Source organism: Thermobia domestica, chromosome 1 (assembly GCF_964235325.1).
Source record: "Thermobia domestica chromosome 1, izTheDome1.hap1.1, whole genome shotgun sequence".
NCBI classification, from domain to species: domain Eukaryota; kingdom Metazoa; phylum Arthropoda; class Insecta; order Zygentoma; family Lepismatidae; genus Thermobia; species Thermobia domestica.
The window spans coordinates 238,193,007-238,215,914 of record NC_137454.1 but is presented as its reverse complement, the minus strand read 5'-3'; positions in this window follow the sequence as shown (position 1 = coordinate 238,215,914).

Below are 22,908 nucleotides of genomic sequence, written 5' to 3'. Positions count from 1 at the left end.
CACGTGTATACTTAAGTATACACACGGCGTAGGTAAGTACAGGCCACGTGTATACTTAAGTATACACACACTAGGTTTCCTTCCTGGTCATGTGTGTTCTTAACTATTGAACATCCTACTTTGCCCTTAGGAGAGATATCACATGTGACCTGAGTGTCTTTTATTTTGCTGTCAGTTTATGGAATTTGTTTTCTGGGGAAGAGGGATCAAGTTTTGAATCCAGTACATAATTTTCTTTTATATTGAAACCTTCTTTTTGGTACAATATCTATATGCATCATATAAAAACAAAAAACAGCAAGCAAAACTAACTTATAGATATATGGGTATGCTGTTTTCTTATTACATTTTGTTTGAACAATGTATATAATGTAATGTATTTTTCCACTACAGAATATAAAACATTATTTTCTAAATTATAATACATGGAGAAAACGCACATAAATCTGATAAATGTCAAACAATTAAAGCTTTCCTGAATTGTAATTAGAAAGAAATATGAATTAGTGGTTTCCTTCTCATATCTAATATCTGATATGATCACTAATATCTAATATGACTTCCTTCTAATATCTAATTTCTGTTATTAGAAGGAAATATGACAAGTCTAATGAATCTCATTGAAGCAGTCTCTACACATATATGGACTCTTAGGGCGGGTGTTACAATAAGTCACAACTTGAGGTACACGCTTCAGTTTACCATTTATTAGCTGACCACTTCTTCCATACTTTTCAAACACAAAATACATCGCCTCTTTTTGGATTTTTCCAGAACTTTCTGTCAACCAAATAGTGAGAGTTCTCCTTTCTTGCCGTTGGGCTTGTTTCTTGAGGCTGGGGTTGGTTGCTTGGGGTTGCCAACGACAGGATAACTTCTTCTCTAAAAATCTTTTATAGTAAGATATTTCTTTGGAATAATAGGCGAAGGTGTGAAAATGAGCAAGTGGAAAGACATGAGGGAAGTATTGATGATTTCAACAAAGCACTGCACAACTGTCTACATCCAAACAGGAGAGGTGAAGGTAAAGCAAAAGCTCAATACATTGTCGACTACAATATAGGGAAGTCTTCAATGGCTATATATATAGTCAAATGGCCTTGCATGATACGTTTTCTGGCGCTGTAGCAAGTGACAGAAAAGTCATTATTGAATTACTGTGGGAAACAAGATTAGCAATACAGTACAACCCCTCAAATCCGAACCCCGGAAATCCTAAAAGCCGGCAAATCCGAACACGTTCTCAGGAGAAAGAAAATAACTACAGCTGGAAAATGAAAAAAAATAGATTTAATCACACAAATTTAGTTTTTTTAAGGTTTTAACATTTTTAGGCTTAATGCTTATTCAAAATCATTATATTCTTACAAGAAGACAATTTGGACATGAATGTACACCCGCCAGTCAAGGTCACTGCCCTTTCGACTACTGGGCCACCCTGTCTAACCTCAGTCGTTGTTTTACCGCAAATTCAGGGACGAAATAAGTACGTAATATTATTTCCCGGGTAATCCGAACCCCCCGAAATCCAAACAGGCTTCAGCCCCAATTAGTTGGGATTTGAGGGGTTGTACTGTATTCCTTTTCAACAATATATTATGCCAAGAATAAGAAGATTGTATAAAAAACAACCTACCCATGAAAAGTATATTATACATTGTATCATGCTAAAGACACAATAAAAACGTTGAATAAGAGTGAACGAAACAATATATTATCCGTGTATACTTTAGTATACACGTGGCTTGGAAAGGACTATGAACCGTCCCAGGCCATGTGTATACTAAAGTATACACAGCTGAAAACATATCAAAATATCAAAAACAACACTGAAACCATTAAAAACTGAAACATCAAGTTAAAAATGTCACAAAAGTTAAAAAGTAAAAAGAATTGAACGTTTGGCCTGAGCCCACCCATAATCCAAAATTACGCTTGGCAGTCAACGTGTTAATGGTCAAGATATCTTCATTTAACAAATGGTCAGGTGCGTATTCGATAGGAGGCTATATTTCGTTGATCACAGTTTCGTACTTGTATTGTGCCTTCGCTTAGTGATCCCGTTTTCTGGACAATAAACGGTTAGACTAAACTGTAGGTTCACGTCTTATGTAGCCTTGACGCTGCAAGAAACAGTAAATATCAAAATTAAATTAATATTAGAACAGAAAGCCACACACACACACACACACACACATATATATATATATATATATATATATATATATATGTGTGTGTGTGTGTGTGTGTGTATATATATCAGTTCCGATTTTGAAAAAAAAACAATCAAACAAAATGCAAACTTTGTTTTACGTCCTACGTTTTGCCACAGTGATTAAATAAGACGGTGATGATGACAATAAATAAAATGGTGGAATGAAGAAAGTGGGACGAAACAGGACAACGGTGAGAAAACCGAGCCACACAGTATTTGTCTACCATAAAGTCTACATGGCGCGAAATGGGATCGTTCCAGGGATGAAATGCATCAGAGGTGCACGTTCTACCATTAAGTCACCACGACCCCTTTCAATTGGGTAATAAATTTGGATATGGAACTTATGCTTTATATACTAAATCCATGGCAAACAAATGTTCGTACAAACCGAAATGCAGATAGGTATTAGGGATGTAACGATGAAAGTTGCCACTTTAAGGGCGGAAGTTGGTACTGACAAAACTACACTGTTTAAACAGATAACCGATATATGAAAGGTTTATCAGAAAAGTTAACCAATTTGAGTACTCAGTTATGCAGGGTATGTGCTTAGATAATATCAATAAATAACGAAGTGACAAATGCAAAAGGAAATGTGAAGAAAACCGATATTACAGTTGACCAAATAGTTGTAGAATTAGGTAAAATTAAGATATCTAACCCAGAAGTCAGTAATAATTTAAAGAATCTATATTAAAAGGAATCCTCGGCTGGGACAAATAGTATTATACAAGAATCATTCTGAAGCTTTAGCGAGTCATGAGCATCAAATTGAATTAGAAATAACCAAAACTACTAATCTGGAAATGAGAATTGCAAAGTTTGAGGAGAAAGTTGCAAGAGAAAAGGAAGTTATGATAGAAAGACAAATTAATTCGAACCAACTTGTATCTAATAATAGTGATTGTGTAGTTCTTTAAAGAGTTGAGGGAAACCCTAAACGATATATTTCAATTTTTGGAAACCAAAATACTGGTTCGGAGGAGAATGAAGTTAAGTTTATTCTCATACGGAATAATACTAACTCCACTGCCACTTTAATACGTATGACAAATACTAGTTTTGCGGAAGCTCCAAATACTCCAAATTAATACCTTTAGTAGTAATCTTCCTAATTATTTTCATGACCAGGATGAGCGGCAGTCAAATAACAATTGTCGTATGCCCATGACTAATATCCATGTTAAAGAGAATAATTCCATGTTTAATAATCAAATTACTAAGCCTCTTGTTTAATAACCTAGTTAATCATTTACTATCAAATGGTTATAAATCCTATGTAGTAAATAGATCCAATTTTGGAATGTATAATAATCTGAGACAGTAGTGGCGCTACAGATGGCGAGGAGGGGCGACAACCACCTCGATATATATGAGAGTTTTCCAAGTTCTCAGAAAAATACAGAAAGAATATGCTTGAAGTTACTGACAGAATTTAACGCAAAGCATAGAATTATTTAATATTTATGAATGGATGAAACTTCCTATTCAGAAAATTTTAGAAGGTCTAGCACAGGCGTGATACAAGTTTTGTTAGTCTCGAATAAGGGCGTTACAAGATTTTATATACCATTTCAAGATGTAATTTCTTCACCACAATTTAAAGGATTGGATATAAGGAATTGACAATCTATGAAACATGACATAAATAAACACTGAACTTTAAAAGATTTATGTGCTTTTTGCTTGGTTGATATTATGAATTATTTAGCGAACCTAAAGAAAATTAACCTATAAATTTAATTCTTGGTAATTTGTCCCAGGATGAATCAAACACCGAGTGCTGAAAACTGTAGCACCTCAAAGTACCAGCGAGCTTACCTACAAGATATTTGAGTTACAAATACCAGAACGTCCAATCTAATAATGATGGAGAATGTTCGTGGGAAAAAAGCAAATGTGCATCAAGTTAAAATAACACCTGCAAACGTACCAGAATAGAAACTTCAAATAATTCTTGCCAGACTAGAATTTATGGGAAAATTTTGTAAAAATAATGTTGATAATAGGGTTTTTAAAAACGGAAATAACAACTCAAATATGTTTCACTGGAAGATAAATAATAGATTTTACAGCGAAAATGGATACATGAATCTATTCAAAATTAATTCAAGCCGATATAAACAAGATAATATAATAATAATAATTTTAGTAGAAGAGACAATAATCCGAAAGCAATTTTAGAAATTGGCGGAATGATCTCCGTATACTAAACGGTCCAAATTATGGTACTTTTCCACCACTGATTTCGGGAATAGTTTATCCTCTCAAAACACTTTAAATTTGTAGTAAGTCCCAAGCACTTAAACATATATTTGTACGAGAAAAAATACTTTGTATATCTTATAGGAATTGATGGGTTAACATGGGATCTGAAACACATAGAATCGAACCTCGGTGTCCTGCACTGCAGGCACGTGCGCTAACAATATACTCAGGACGAAACTATTATGATCTAATTATGTGTGTTCTCGGTTAGATTGTAAACATGTGTTAAAGAGTAATTGGGATAATCTCTATGATGCCTGCAATATTAAGTACATCCAATTTCATATTTAAAAGAGTGATTTAACGATATGTTATCGAATTACATCCGTAGCTAGAATGTCCGTAATGTAATAATGAGATAGATTCAACTTGTATAATATTTTTACCTTATGTAGGTATGTATTGGAATTCATATAGAAGTGTAAATTAATATGTTACACATATTTCCAAATATGAATGACTATTAATATGTTAATGTTTCATAATGAAATATTAAAGGTACATTTATATTAGAGGATACAGTTGACAATAATCCCAATAATTAGGCATAATTCTAGCATATGGAAGTTGATATCCCGAAAGGGTAATGCTTAGTGATTTTTTAATGAATTATAAAATGTTGTGTTAGTTACAAAAGAATTTTTTTGATGAATATTCGGATAGTAGATCAACGGTAGTTTGGAAATATTAATTGAAGGTTAATAATTCCGACAGGTACAGTTAATTGTAATTGGTACCAATTATATAATCAGGTACAGTTCGAAATAAACTAATTATTCTGCAGTGCTTGTACATTAAGATAAATTATAAAAGTAACTTGTTTATATTCTAACCTAATAGTAGCAATTGATTGTTTCATACGTTAAATATCAGGAGTAATCAAATTACACCAACATGTCATACTAAGTTTCAAACAGCAACGATAATACTAATCATTAAACTACTAATGTTTGGATATATTACCTATATTTAAAATATTTTTTCTTCAGACATTTATAGAAGATAAAATCAATAAAAATATTTTAGAAAAAAAGTGGAAAATCTTCCAAATTTGTAACAAGGTAGGAAATTTCACATTACAAAATGGTTATGTATATTCGTTTTCTTAGTTATTTAACTTAATGATGACTCTGGACTCTGTAAATTACGTTATACCAAATTGTGTTCTCTAGCTCAATTCAATCGTGAACTTAAGATGGGTTTGAAATCGAGATATGAATAGCAGTAGAAGTTTGTCAGTCAGTTATTACGAGTTTACTGCTCTATTTAGTCTCACGGCTTCTCATCAGGAAATTATTCATATCAGCCTATTCAGTACATTAACTACTTCGCATCCAAAGGTAACATTGAATAGCTTATATCTGGTATGCTAAAGTTGAAAGGCAAGACAGCAAATTTAGTAACTAAAGCAATATTCACTGCAATCATACATGTTTATAACTACCCATAAAAATCATCCACTACAATTTGTTAAGTGAGTAGAAGATTTTTCCATCAACATTTACAAATATTAATCTATAATTGTATTTCTTCATTATAATATATTCCTTCTATCGTAACACAAGGCATGTCAAGGAAGTAGACAAACAAATATATTTGTATATGAGAGAATTTGGGAGCTGGCAGTCACTTTGGTTAATAGGACAATTGAGAGAAGTGATTAATCAGCTCTGTGCTCGGTCTCATACGAGGGGCACACGTTGAAAATGGCAACGGTATTACCAAATCTCACCAGATGTAATGTGCACAGACTGTTAAGGTTTTTGCAGGCAAAGAGAAAACGTTCGTAGGAGATCCATCCAGAAATGGTGTCTGGGCACGGAAATGTAATGAACCGGCAACATTTAGCGAAATGATGCAATGACTTTGCAGAAAGTCGGTGTGATAATCACAATGAAGACAGGAAAAGTAAGCTGTCTGTGATTTTATAGGAGACTCTATTCATGAAGTTCTAATTGGAATATAATATAAAAGTTTCGTGCACGTTAGGTTCGGAAGCAGTTGACTGACGAATATAAAGGCAAATGAACGGGTACCCACTGAACCTTACGCATTACCAGAAGAGCAAGATGCATTCCTGAATTAAATTGTGACAAGTCTTTGGTTTTCCACCATATGCCTCAATCCAAGCAATAATCATTGCAACAGCACCAACTTCATTATCCAGAAACCAAAATAAATAAACAAATATATAATCTACCTACAACCTGACCGAAGTTGCATTCTGTTATTAAAACGACATCCTACTGATGAAATTTATCCCTTCTAAAAACCATTAATGCTTAAAATTATTGACATACTTTGCAACATCTTTGCCGTCTAATTCAGAACAAAAAGAGGAGTATATTGTTACACGGATACCGCTTTATTCATAAGACGCTAAGTCCCATGAAGAAATTTTTACCAAGCACTTGCTTACATATTTGCAATGATATGTCCTTGAACCCCCGCCATATAGCCCCAACCTTGCACCCATCAAGTAGAATCTGTTTCTGTACCCAAGGAAACATCTTATTGCAAAAACAATTTGATGATAACGATGATGTCAGTTACAGTTGATGAGGTCACAACGTGCTTCAGTTACAGGCGTCGAACTTCTACGATTCTGGGGTAGAAAACTTGTTCCACGTTGGAACAAATTTTTTGACAATGTTGGCACTTATGTAGAAAATAGTCTTTGCATCAGTGTATTCAGTGTAGTTTTCTTTGGGTCCAATGCGTTTCTCGTGTATCGTATTTTCCATTTGCATTTACTTCCCTGACAAGCTTCATACTATTCACATTAGTTTGCCTTGTGGCACTATGTAATACAACTTTGATATTTTGCAACCATCATGGATTATGTCACAATTATGTGTATTACATCAAACAATGAATCAGTAGACCTGCAGGAAAGCAAGATCAACAATCTGTTGCTCTATTTTCATTGAACTAATCATTTTAAAATAAATTTTGATTATCCACATTTGTGTCATAATTTCGTCTGTTCTTTTTTATCAAATTAAAAGAGACAGATATGAAGAGAAATAATGTCTTTTCTTACGTTAGAACGAAATCAAACGTAATAATTAGTTTTATGTTTAAGTTAGGTCTAAGTAGATAATTAGTATTAAAATTAACTATTAATAAAATAATAATAATTTAAACTATTATTATTTCCATGTCAACCTGTTATTCGTGCTTTTCTTCCTTATAATTGGCAACGGTGTCATGGGAAGGGAGTTACTACTGATTCAGTATCGTTTTCACTAAAACTAGCAAATTACTAAAAACATTTTCACTAATTTTAAATACCTCTACTTAAGTTTTCACTACAAATTTCGTGGCTATTTCATATTGCAAATTTCTACCTTCTTTAAAATTCTGAACTTGCTGACTATTAAATATTTTTTTTTTCATCCTGCAATATTTTCTTGATTTTTTTTTCCTTAACACGAACGATTATATAGATCTATCAAATTAAAACAATAGTATTTAAACTTTAGTGTTGTTTAGTTATATAATGCTAGTAGTAAGGTAAAATAATAACTATAAAATGCATATTTCCATGTTATATTAGACAGTAATATACCTACATCGGAACCATGTCTGCCATTTTTCCACGTGCTTACAATGCAGGTAAACTTGGAAACAGCTTATTTTCACATGCAAAAGAACGTAAATAAGTACAAGTAAATCAATCAAATATGCATTTGAAATATATTAGTAAGGAAATATTAATGATATATGGTTTTAACATGGAACCAACATTTACCAAAGCAAAATACTAATCCATTCTGAGGAAGCATAATTATTAAATTTTAGGTAAATGTTCTCAATATAACATTACTATTTATTTCCGTCAAGTCTAAACATATTTCACTATTACGAGTAGTCAAAAATATAAACTACGAACGATTCAAAATACTTTTTGACAGATTTTACATGAATATCAACCCATTTTCTAATTTGATTCCTTGATTAAGTAATTATCAGGACTTCATGGAGACGTTTACGCCAAGGCTATTTGTTTCTGTTACGATAACGCTAGTGACAGACAAATGTAGCTCATCAAAAAGATTTCTAGAGAATGTTTAGTTCAAATGTAAGTTTGAAAAAATAATAGAATCAAGAAAAAAGATGACTCAACTCTTAAAACAGGTGAACCAATAACCTCATTTTTTTAGTGTCAGAAAACAAGAATGATGGCTCAAATACGCATCGTCTGATTTTAATCTGTTAATCATAGAATGAAAAAGAATACAATGTTAATATGAAGCGAAACCTAAAATGGTATTACACTGTACTCTATGAATGTGAAACGATTTTTTCAAAAGATCGTGAAGACATAGGACCTACTTTACCATTTGCTGAGCAAGTGCATTACCATGAAAGTAAGTATGAATAAGTGGTGGCAGTAACGACCTTATAGGTCTCCTTTTGTGGTGAAGAGAACTTTATGGATCCCTCAAGCTATGATAGTTGATTCACATGGGAAGTATCTAGTTCTTTAACGGGAGGAGAAAACATCAACTTTCGACGGCACTGGTGGGAATGATGTGGTAACTATTCGGGAGTTGATTGCTACATTCATCCTAATGAAAAGTTATTCAAATGAGTTGTTTCTGTACGTGTGATGGCAAGTTCGATCTTTTCTTGAGATCCATGAAAATTGTTCATCAACATTTAAGCTATAGTTTTAGTGCCTAACATGAGGGTATATTTCAAATTAATCATCAATTGATTATTCTTGAGTTAAAAACTAAACCAACTCCTACCTAACTCTGACATTAACTTCGTAATTCGCGACATTTTAGAAGTGGTTTCTGTATTTTACGACTGCTAATGTATTAAAACATTTCGTTACACACAACAAGAGTTGAATGAGAAAAAGAATAAACATCATTGTTACAAATGTATACATGATAGAGTAAAAGTTTCTTTGATCTCAGAAATTTCTTTAGATATCGGAGAGAACTGGAAAGAAATGTTATGCTTTATAAAGAAACTTCTTCAATCCCTTTTCTTGCTACATAACCTTTCTTTAATATTCACGGGAGAAAGAAAAAATCCAATTCAACAAGTTCGGATATTCCCATGTTAAGAACTACTCTAGTAATCGTTATAAAGGCATTCGACATTGTAAATATAAAAGGGAAAGGAAAGTTAAAATTTAGGTTTGTATACATATATATCTATATTGAATTTTCCATCATATGGATTCTTTTCTTCGTGGAAAAGTTACCCAACGTAATGTTTCAAAGGAAACTATATTCATGTTTAAACGTATGAATAACTTATTGAGATTCTTAGAACTTAAATCTACATTTTCGTGTAATGCATCTAAGGTCAGTATTAGAAAATATAAGGATGTTTATTGCAGCTTGTTGCAAAGAAAATCTTCCTCAATGTTAATGTAGAAACCACGAAATACAGACTGATAACCTGAAACCATTCCTTACATACTAACTGAAATACGTGTCATCACTTAAATTGGTGTAAATGTGAAGAGTAAGTACAACGAATCGATCTTCGTTTCATACTGTGAAATTCCACTTCCAGAATATATTAACCAATATTTAATCAGAAATGATGGATCTGTTACTATATTCTTCACTATAAGGATAAGAGAAAGAATGGGATCTAATTCACTCTAAATTAACATTTTAGGGAAACCTTTACTTTTTATCCATATAGGTTTTGCTTTGGGAATTAATATTGAAGCCGGCAGTAGTGGACTTTAACATTTGCTGTTTTAAGAGAAGTGGAATTGGAATCTGTTATTAGAACAATGAATACGATCATTGCTGACTATTATAAATGAAATACTAAAATGGATACAACAGACTGAATCTGCAATTGATACAACAGCTTTTACTCAAAAAGGTTTATAAAATTGTAAGTAAACAAAATGTGTATATAATTTAATTATATCATCCCCTGATATATATGCCTTTTTAGCTCTTAAGTCTCTCAAATGAAGAGAATGAGAGAGTAGTAAAATCAATTCGAAGGTATGTTGGTGTTTTGATGGTAATAGTCATTTGGAGATATTTGTTTAACATTTTCACACAAGTTTATTTAGCGAGTCTTTTATTATATCAGAGACAATAGGACTATAAACTTAAACAGCAAATATACAGCTATCTTCATAAAATATCTAGCCAGTTATTCACCGATCTATGTTTTTCATTTATAAATCATATTAAGTGAAACAAATCTGAATGTTCTTTGGCGAAGTAAAATGTTTATTATAACTCAAAGTATTACAAATTAGTGATTATGGTAGCGAGAAAATGCTTTTTAAAGAGAGGTGTATTATCATTTTTTCAGAACTACGTTGAAGAATACAAAATTAAATTATAATGAATGGGCTAGAAGGAAAACTGTCAGCAGAGGTTCAATAATAAGAGTTAAACGGACGTATTGTGTATGCTTCTGTTGGTATTGATCCTTTGTGATTCAGAACTGGAATTTCTTCTAGTTCACAAAGTTGAATGACATTTATAAGATCTAGAAAACTGATTTTTCGATATGATTTTTGTACGCTTCAGTATAAAGAAAACACATCCTTTAGCAGTGCAGTAATTAAAATTAAAGATACACTGTAAAAAATAATTTCTTAAATTTGTGAAACCCTTTGATATCTGCGCACCGTGACAATACTTTCTTAAAAATGAGATTAACAATTCTCATTCATAAGGAAAGCAACATCATATTTTCTCGTTTTCCTTTATACAACCTCATCTACTTTTCTTGTTTTCATTAATGAGAGTTTCAAACTCTTGTTTCTAAGATAATATATCCTTGGTGCACAGATAAGAAACGGTTTCTCAGTTTAAGATAGTATTATTAACAGTGTAATATTCTTCTTATCGGACTCATGGTGGCCCAGTGATACAGCGTTCACCTCAGGTTCAACGTGGGTTCGATCCCAGCTCGCACTAAGTGAGTTTTGTGGTGGAGAAACACCGTGCGCGTGGGTTTTCATGGAGTTCTCCCATTTCCTCCCACTTTATTCACACTACCATTTCCTTCACTAATCATCATCACCATCTCCTTTAGCCTAGCCAGAATAACCGTGGTACGTAAAACTTAAAGACTTCATTTTTCATTCCTCTTATCTTCCAATTATCAAAGTTGTGAGTTAAATCAAAATGGGTACAGCACGCATAAATACAATAAATGAAAAAATGAGCACTTTTTTACATTGTAAGAGTTATATATACTTGAACTTCTAAGCTCTGAAAATATTTTCAGATATAAATTTATAGATGAATTATGTCCAAAATGACCAAAAAAAGTAGACTTCATTCTCTAGTGAACTAAACACATCATATTGTAAAACACTTCGTGAAGGGGCGTCATATCGTTTTCAGAATAAGCTTTATTTAGTAATGTTAAAATTGGCGTGAAAGGTATTGTAGTCGGCTAAATGTAAGTAAAATTAATCAAAAGTGACATGGCATTTGTACCAAAGGCAATATGAATATGGAAGGAATAATATTTTTTCTTCTAAAAATTAGATGCGATATTAGAAATATGTTTAAAAAATCGCAAGGTAGGAAGTAAAGAGCGGAAGAGAAGTCCAAATTAGTACATGTCCAAAGGTCATTGACCATTGATACCAGCCAGTGTGAATGCATCTTAATTATCTTTATTTCTTGCGTTGAATGTTCCTTATGAAATATTCTGCTTTTGTGTATTGTATAATATGAATTCACACGTATGCACTCGTAGAATCTAAGTTAAACTGACCAATACTTTAGATGGTAGAACAGTCTTTTCAGTGACAGAGAGCTCATCTCTGGTATCAGATGCATGTGGTTCGATCCCAAGTTATTTATATTTGTCGTGGAAAACATTGTGACCGTCGAGTTTCTTGACATTCTCACAGTTCTTCTCATATTATCATCCAAACATTTACATCATAGACACCCATCTTTCATCTTTTACCTGCAAATCGTGGGGTGTCCAATGAGATATTTAGAAGAAAATTAAAAGTAAGAGAAAATTGAAAAAGTTAGGATATTAACTTTCCAGGAATTTCTAAACAAAGCCAAAAATTATTACATTAATTTGTATCTACAAGGAAAAAAGTATCTCGTGGTTTTACCATTTCAGCCATATTAATTTGTGGTTTATTTTCCTTGATGCAAACAAGTTCCTAGAAAGCAAGATGATTTTAATTAGCATTGTGGGATCAGCAACTGACAGAAATGTTTTCTTGAAAATCATACTTAGCTTTTGATACAAATTCAACTTGACAAAGTCCAATTTAGTTCATAATTCACTTACATGCGTCACCGTTTCATAATTACTTAGTGATGTTATTATTTTTCTGGTTATTAGCTTTGAGAAACGGTTTATTGGGGGAGAATATGCAAAAGTTAATAATACTTTTTATATTCATCTTCTTCATGTTTACGAAATGCTACTTGTTCGAAAACAACTTTAGGACATAAGAAAACATGCTTGTTAATTTACCTTTTCCAACATAATTTATTCATATTAAAGAATGGTAATTTGCGATATATGGCAGACATACAGTAACTATTGAATTGAAATTTGCTTAAGTAAATGACAAATTGTATGACATAATAAACATATAGTCTTTATAATAATAGTCTATTCATATTAACTATCTGATAATATTGTTGTACAGGTAGTAGCTTTTTTTCTTATCATTCAATATGACTTATGACAAATCCAATGCGACTATTGTGTAACATAAACTTGTTATTTCTTTTTCTTTTCTACGTACATGTCAAATCTACAGAAACTTCGTAAGAAAGGTTAGCAACTATCTGTGAAAAAACACTGATCCAAAGTCACACACAATTTCAGCAAATTCACATTTTGTTTTAATAGAAAGTTTAAGCTAGTCATGTCTCAATATTCACCACTGTAATTTATTTTAAAATAATACAGCATAGTTGGCTTGACAGTTTGACAACAAACAAAGTTACTTCATTGTTGGGGATGCAAGTAATTATCATTACAAAGATGCATTTTGCGGGTATTTACTGAACAAGTTCCAGTTTTCATGTAAATGTCTCTTGAATTAAATCCAAGAAGAATATTCAATAACAATTACTCAGAATTACTCAACGAAAATGTCAAATTGAATTAAGTAAGCAATTTGTTTCTGTATTTGATCAGATATTTAAATATTTCCATAATTAGTTGGAGACGTTTAAACAAAAAGTTCCCTCAAACATGAATTAAATATATATTTTAGTATTCGTACAGTATGTAGATCATAAATGTAAATTCACGGAAAAATATTTCAATTTTATTGCAGAGAAAGTTACGTATCGTAATAGGTGAAACAGAAAATGGATTTATGTTAACCAAACACAATTGAGAACATGTAAAATGAACATTTATAATTTACTATCTGGGTAGTTTAGATAGATCAGATTTACATATTTCGAAACATTTGAAACGATATTCCTAAAATACCTTTCATCCCATTATTTAGAGAAACTGTCCACCAGTCTCTCCAACTATCTAAAGTAGAAAATATTTTTTGTTGAGCAAGTACTGTGAGTAATGATATTTAAATTTAATATTGGTCGCATTAATACAACGTCAATCACTGAACTGAAGAGTGGACTTAATATACGAAATAGCTGAGATGCAACGAGCAATTTGCGAACCTATGTAGAGTTAATCTGGAAACGAATGTAGACCAGACAGAAGACTCTTAGGCATAAGTTTTATTTTTGAGTAATCGCACATGTGTTTGAACCCATCTGTCTGTATTGATTATTAATTTCATCTTTCATGAAGTATTCAAAAAGAGTGATACATATAACTACATTCATTCTTGTACATTGTGCACTCTTTATTCCTTCAAATTAATGACCTCAGAATTAGGAAATTTAGACTACTGCAAAAAAATCAAGCAAGTTTTTGTTTACTTTCTGAATGCTTAAACAAAATATCAAATACGTTAAATTATCTTTATCAATTGATTTGTTATTTGCTTCTTTGTTGCACCCAACAAGTCATATACCAATCGTTTTCTCAAAATGATGACCTACTCTACGTGTAACGATTTTCATTTACCAGCTTATAGAAAAGAAATTTCTGTTACAAATTGCTTCCTCTTCTATATAAATGAGTAATTTAGAATGTTTATCAATGTGGAAAATTGTTCTTGGCATTTAACCGAAAGCACAGTACTCGAGAAAGTGCTGCAGACAAAGAAATGAAATAAATCCCAACTTTTAATTGCATCGTTAAAAATTAAAACATTAAATACTTTTTCTTACCATTCATTTGGTTGGTTGATTCAAGTTTAGCGTCATGTTTATCAGCGACGCTAATGAACCTTGGACCTACAACTTAACTTGATATCCAAACTACGTTAACTCACACAGGAAAACTCCCCACTATTGAATAAACACAAAGTGAATAATATATTTTCTAGAATATGTAAGTACATCATGTCAAATTAGAAATTTCAGCATCCACGTGAATTTACCCAACTAAAAGCAGACTATGGCTAAGAGTAAAACGAAGTTATTGATGCAAATCAAATATTATAAAATAATTAACTTCTTGACCTATAAACCATTGATTCACAGTAATTGATGAAAGATTCATCAACTGAACTACTCAGTATCTTTAATGTAAGTAAAGTAAAAGCGGATATTAAATCAATAAAACGTTTAAAAATGCTTTAACGAGCCTGCTAGGTACTTCAAAAGACTTTTGATCACTCATACAAAAGTATAACTTAATTTCTGAAAAAATGCAAGTCATGTCCTTACCAAGCATTTTCCAAGTTAGGTTATTTTCAATTTTATTTATTAAGAAATGTGCATGCAAGTAATTCGTTTCATGTCCAATATTTAAATAAAATGCATAATTAGCCCTTGATACATCGTTATCTTTCGTCTACAACTTTGAGAGGTAAATGAGTATGGAGTAAGGGTTATATATACACACTGGTTAATTATATCAAATATTATTCGGTGCAGCTTCGTTTGAATTCTCATCGTCAGTGCTATCAGAGCGTATAAATTAACTTAAAGATTGGGCTGTACGTCTTACTAATATGCATCATATTAAACTAACTAAATGCTTTTATAGTTACCTAAGAATGAACGACAAAGGTACATAAATTAATAATGAGTATTCACATATATATGCATACATAAATTATTAATTTGGATTATCTAAATTTCAGTTAATTGATTCAGAAACTCCAACTCTCGAAAGTCACTCGACTTCATCAGTTGAACCTTATAAAATGTTCTTGGGTTTTTGCACACTCATGTTCTTTAACGAATTAAATCCCTAACATATCTTCACATAATTAAATTTAAAGTAGTATTAGTACGTAATATAGTATGTTCTAAAACTAATTTATGTATTAATCTCATATAAATGCATTTCTTGGTTGGATATCGTCTTGGAGTTGATTTTTGTTTCTATTCTATATAACTGTTCTTTTTTACAAAACAATAAACATTTGTTGAAATCTCAAATTGGAGAAGTTACATATTTTAGCTATGTTCATTATTAAATTAGAACATTACACGGCCCCGCGTAGATTAATCGCTAACGATTTCGCCTTTGGTGTGAATGGTCCTGAGTTGGATTTACGGTGGGGAAACGCAGTCGGAAACTTATAAATGACTTTTCAGGTCAGTCATCCTGGGAGAGGTCTCCCTGGGTTTTTCTCATTCACACTAGCCAAATGCTGGGACGGTTTCATGAATAAAGGTCCCAGGTCGCTTCCATTTTTACCTATTCGTTTCTTCCTTCCCCATTTCCCTGGATAGTGTGAGGGCTGAGGAACGCCATTCCTCATCGAGCTAAAATAGCCATACATTCCGAAAACCCAGAAATAAATTCATAAATCCTAACTCTCATTACGTAAAAAATGTTCGGTCAAGTTGGCGTTTCTGTCATTTCTGTCAGGCGAAAATGATACTTATTTCCACTGTAAAATAGATATAAATGTCTCTTGTCACTATGATATTTTTACTCCAATTGTTTCAAAGCGTCTCCAAAATACCAACCCAAGATGCTTAATTTGAAATGTTGTTTACTACAACAAAATTTTGTTTCTACTAAATATCCTTACAAGCCGTGTATAGCATTATTGCTTTGAATACATCCACAATACAAATAAAGCTACAAGAACCACTATCCCAGACTTTGAACAAATCACGTGTCTAACCGCGAAAAAAAACCTCTAATGGATCTTTTCATGTATATATCATACTGATAACCCATAAGATATTGCCCAAATAGCCAATTTTATTATTCAATTGGGGTTTCTACCTACAAAATGTGAGATGGCTAAAGCTTATGCGTCTCTCAAACCATACAAACATCCATACGATATCAAGACTCACGAAAGTACGCCATCGAAGTTCTCTGGCTGTAGGACACAGTACCTATCTTACACGAAGCAACTAACATTTTCAGAAGACCCATAACTTCGCTTCCCACGAAGACAGTGTAACGAAAATAGTCTCTGTCACTAACCTTTGTAAGTCATGTTCTTTATAAAATTGAAATATCTTATTCCAAACATTTTACGAGATAGAGGGTCATTGAAAAAGTTAAAATTTTGGCATTCGTCAAAAATAGAGGGCACTTCCTATAGACATGGAAACTTTCGAAATTTGACAAACATGTGCGGTTTGTGATACAAGTAAAGGAAAAGTTCAAAAACTGAAAATCTCCCCTCCCCTCGGAGGAAACTGGGAGCAAGGCCAAGATAAAATAACTGGATTCAAAACCTACGAGGTACTAACTGTATGCATAGAAACTTGAAATTTGGCTGGAAAAAGTAGTTTGTAATTTAAGTACAGGAAAAAAATGAAAACTGAAATTTCCCTGTCCAAAAAGGAAAATTAGGAAACAAGGCCAAAATTATGCCATTTGACTCAAAATCTATAGGTTAATTCATGTACACATAGAAACATGATATTTTCAGAAACGTAAGGTTTGTAATATAAATGAAGAGGACAATTCGAAATCAAGAAATTTTTCATTACAAAGAAGAAAATTAGGGAGCAAAGGCAAAATTACGTCATTTTAGGTACATGTAGATTGCCTACTATACACATAGAAACCTCAAACTTACAAATATAGGATTTTATATATAAATGAAGTCCGAACATTGGAAATTTCCCAGATCAAGGAGAGAAATTTCGGATCAACGGCAAAATTACTTATAGCTACTTTACTTGATTCGAAACCTTCAGAATATTTATGTACAAATGGAAATTTCAAATTTGATTCAAATGTATGATTTGTAGTAGAAATTAAGGTAAATGCAAAAACTGGACATTTCCCACTCCAAGGACAGGGATTAGAGTTTGAAGCAAAATTACATATACTGAAAGTTGCTACACTTTATTCGAGACCTATAGGATATATTCTGTAGATATATAAACTTAAGTTTGGACTTTCTTCTAATTTTCCCACTTTAGAGGAAAATTTTCTGTGTTCGGACTTTCCTCTGTATTCGTATAACTATTTTCTCATTTGTGTGAAATTTTAAGTCAGTTAGTACAAGAACTATAAGAAACTTCATGTTTTATAGAAACTTGAAATTTGGCACAAACTTATGTAATACAAGTAAAACGAAATTATTCGGAAACCGGGAATTTACCCCTCCAAGGAAAACAAATACGCTGCAAGGGAAAAATTACATACAGCTATTAAATGAGAGAAAACGTGTAGGGTATTTCCTGTAGACACAGAAACCTGAAAACTGGCACAAATATAAGGTTTGAGATGTTACTAACTTCAAAACCTATAGAGTACGTCCTGTAGATATGGAAACTTAAATCTTGGCACAAGCTTAGGATTTATGGAACAAGGAGAGAAAAAAATCCGAAAACTATAAATTACCCTCTTGCTACGGACATGTTCAAAATTATATATCGTTTGACAATGATTCAAAACCAACCGGACACTTCCTGTAACATGGAAACTTAAAATCTGGCATCAATGTAGGATTTGTAGCATAAACGAAGGGGAAATCCATAAACTGGAAATTTCCCTGTCTAATGATAAAACAACAGGTTAGAGGATCAAAATTATATATTTGTCACATTACGTATGACAAAGATTCAAAACCTATGAAATACTTCCTGTAAACATGTAAACTTAAAATTTGTCACAACTGTACGATTTGTAGTAAAAATAAAGGAAAAAATACGAAAACTCAATATTTCTCCCTCTATGAAGGAAACCTAGGGATAAGGACGAGACTTAAGACAACGATTGAAAATCTAATACTCCTTATAGATATGTAAACTTGAAATTTGGCACAAATGTAGGTTTCGTGGTACAAATAAAGTAGAGAGTTCCAAGACTCTAAATTTCTTCCTATGTGAAGGAAATTTAAGGGCAAAATGAAAAATTACATACTGTTGCGTTAGTATGAAAACTAGTAACAGCCTACTAGGTACTTCTTTCAAATAAACAAACTTGAAGGTTTGCAGAAATGAGACTAAAGCTACAACAAATGAAGTGAAAAAGTCCAAAAAATTTGAGATTTTCTCTCCAAAGTGAGACATTAAAAAGCAAGGGCAAAATCACATATTTACGTCACACTTGTAAAAAGACTATAAACTTGTAGTATAATTTCTCACAACGTAGAAATTTTCATACCTAAGTCACTCAGAAATATTAATTCAAAACCATGTAATAGGATATTTCCTCTAAATAAAAATAATTCGAATTTCAACTCAAGAGTAATATTTGGTATAAGTAAACATAAAACTTCTAAAAAATGTTACCTTTACCTGTTGAAGAAGAAAATAACGTAGGAGGTGCGTTAAAATTTCATATTGGGCCTGTGAGGTGCTGTGACTTAAAACCAATAGAAACGTAGACCCTATAAGGTTTGCAGACATGAGACTTAAGCTGCAGCAAATGAAGTGAAAAGATCCAAAAATTCTGATTTTTCTCTACAAAGTGAGAGATTAAAAAGCAAGGGCAAAAATCACATATTAATATCACACATAAACGAGAAAATCTGAAACTTGACTTGGAAAGATGACAATTTATTATTCATCACTGCCACTACTTATTATGTTAACTATTAGTCTATCTGCCGCTTTAGATATTAGGTGAATATTTGTAAATGCCTTTCAAACATTTCAAATATTCCAAAAACAAAAACATGTGAAAAACACTCAAGTTCTTATACATTTTTCATATTGTTGAGGCAGAAAAGAATTGAGATATCAAACGATCTCAAGTCCTACTGAATTTCGGAAATTGAAATACGAAATTTGAGATTTTAGTGCTCAGAAGAATTTCGCAAGAGAATTTTCTTGAGGTGATATTGTGTTGAACTTTTTTTCATCAGTATGGTTTTAAACTCAAAACTCTATAAAAATTAGCATGGTTTCAGATCACTTACACAGAAGCTTGCAATTTTTCAAAAGTACTGGTTTGTACTACAGCGAATGTCAAATTAAAAATGTAAAGGTCAAAGAATAATTCTGAAACGACGCCAAGTCCTATGGAGAAACGAAAGTGGGAAAATTAATACTGCAATCTTAGTGCTGAAAGGAAGTTCTATACAATATCGATTCTAGAGGCTTTTATCTGGCAAATTCTTTTCAGTATTTAAGTTGCAAATGTCATATTCCGAATAACAGCAGAACTTGCCACCGATACTGTCTTATTGTTATTATAACAGATACGGCTATTATTAAAATCAACCAACCAATTCAAACTTTATTTGCTTCCACCAACACATTGGTGTCTAGATTACAGTTAACCATATGAAAACTTAAGTTATAGTACTTGAAACTTAATCCAAAGGTTCACCGCTCGGTTTGTTTGTCTACTGTCTTTATTGTTATCACGACCTTCCATGTGAGAACACGAACACTGAACAATCAATGTTTTACAATTTAGTACGGAGATCTTTTCAACTAGTGTATCACAGAACGTACTTATCTGATACCCTATTCCATTGTGAAATTATGAACGTTATGTTCTTCCTGCCTGGATGAATTTGCTACCTCAGCTTATGATATAATTAACTCTGCCAGAAATTCTATTGATCCTAGAAATGGTTGGTCCCGACCGAGTTGTGTATCTGAATTTCATTCATTGCGGGGATGAGACGACTTCTGAGACCACAAAGGGCCCTGCTTGTCTTTAAAAGCTTGCAAGCCGACGCTGGAGGTGACAGTAGACTTTCTCACTAGGAAAGTTCTCTCTATTAACAGGTATAACGTGGAGATTAGTTGCAGTTAATAGTACAAAGGACGTAAGCCATTGTCGTACTTGTTACATAGGGATCATTGGCCGAAGTAAAAATTAATGCTTTCAGAAATAACAGTGAGATCAAAGTGTGTTGATGTCACTTGTGAGACTGGCAGAATGACTCTCTTTACGCATTAGGCGCATCTAACCCAACGGACTCCATCCAGTGTTTTGGTCTTCTAAGTGTGAAACTCAAGGAAAGATGGAAATAATGATGTTCTCCGATGGGTGATGATGGAGAATAAAATACCGACAATAGTAAGGATTAAGGTCAACGCTGTGGAGGCTCGATGTTTTGCCATTGTCTGAACCATATCAATAGCCTCATATTCATTTTGAATTATTACCTCCTCACACCTGCTCATTGCCATGAGCGTTTTTGGTGCAATTAGGTGAGACTGGAAAACTATCAGGGGTTAAAATGTAAAGCGCTACGTCATTTCTGACTCGGACACAGTGACGTCCTTCAGTGTGGCTATAGACAGACAGATGACCGTGAAAATTGAGCGAATGTTCTCACTCACCATATACAAGAATCATACTCCTTATTATGTTGTGAGTCGATAAACCTCACATCCCGCTTATGTCTGGTCTTTTTTCAGAGGGATATGAGTAGTGCGTTGTGCAGTTCAATAAGATGTTGCAAAACATTAAATGAATGTGCTTCTAAGAGTTGTTGTCTAGCTAATTAATTTTTGTTGTAGATATCGAGGTGAGGGAAGTTTGACGGTAATTAGAGCCTTCCACATCAACCCGACTAGTTACCTGAAGCAATTTAAATATGAAATATTAACTTGAACATTACTCAAAGGAGAAAATGCTCAATTTTATTTGAGTTTTATGACCCAAGGGACAGAATCTATCTAACATTTAGTGAGAATCGGTGAATGTCTATGAAGAAAACGTCATGCCACAGAAAGAAATATATATGTAAAGTGACTCATCCGCTATTGTCAGGAGGAATGAGGCAGATGATAACAGAAGTGGCAGACCTGCACGTCCATAATCAACAGGAATATGTGTGACGTTGATTAAATGTTTCGTGACTACCATTCGCGACAAATACTCCTTTCCAACTATCGTTTGTTTGGACTCCTAAATTTACACTTGCAAGCACAACACGTTACAGTTAGTGGTTAGGAAATCCACGGCAACATTTCTTGCAAAGGGAATGAGCGACTTGGTGTCACGTTGAAATGCATGTTCGGACCACAATGGTTCCTCTATCGAATATTAGTGTAATAATATGTGTCAAACGTGATACAGTTTCAGATATTTACGTATCTCTAGACAGTTTTCAGTAAAACGAAAATTCACTTTACTTTCTGATACAAATTTTTTACTACTCTCATAAAACAAACATTTTGAGAAGGCATACAATAAAAGGCCCAGATTTCATAATTATTTTAAATTCCTATGCTAATATGTCAAGTACATGAGATTCGAAATATTCTATGTGTTATTGGTTCTTTCATTAACTGTAGAAGTCTAGAAATCTTCCTTTATTACTTGAACGTAATTTTGGATGCGTCTCAAGTGAAATTCATGAGTTTTAAGGAAATGCTTAAATGAAATCTGCTGTTTGAAGTTGTTTCTAACAATATATATATATATATATATATATATATATATATATATATATATATATATATATATATATATATTTAAACTGTTAGAAACTGCGTAGAATCTTGAAATTTTGTATAAATGTTATCCTTGCAATCTAGGTTGTAAATAAGCTTATGCTCCCCAAGGAGGGTTTAATGATTTCTTCCCATTATGTTTTTCTAAGATAAGGAAGTACTTAGCGAAATATAAACAACAAGGGGGTTATGGGACTTGAGTAATCTTATGACATTCACCAGATATCCGAAACTATTAAGGTTTCAATCTTGATTTTTTTACATAAATACTCTCCTTAGAATCTAGGCTGTAGGTAAGAAGAAATTGTTTGAAATGTGACCCTATAAGACTCTATGTCTGTTTATTTGTCGTTGTCCAGTTTTCCGAAACTTACATATAGAATCTTAAAATTTTGTACATAAATATTCCCCATATATCCTAAACACGGGAAGTAAAGAAATTTTACGAAATACCTCGGACAATTCTCCGATAATTATTACGTCTTTGACACTCAAGAGCACAAGAACTTCAAATTTTATATAAATATCCACCTT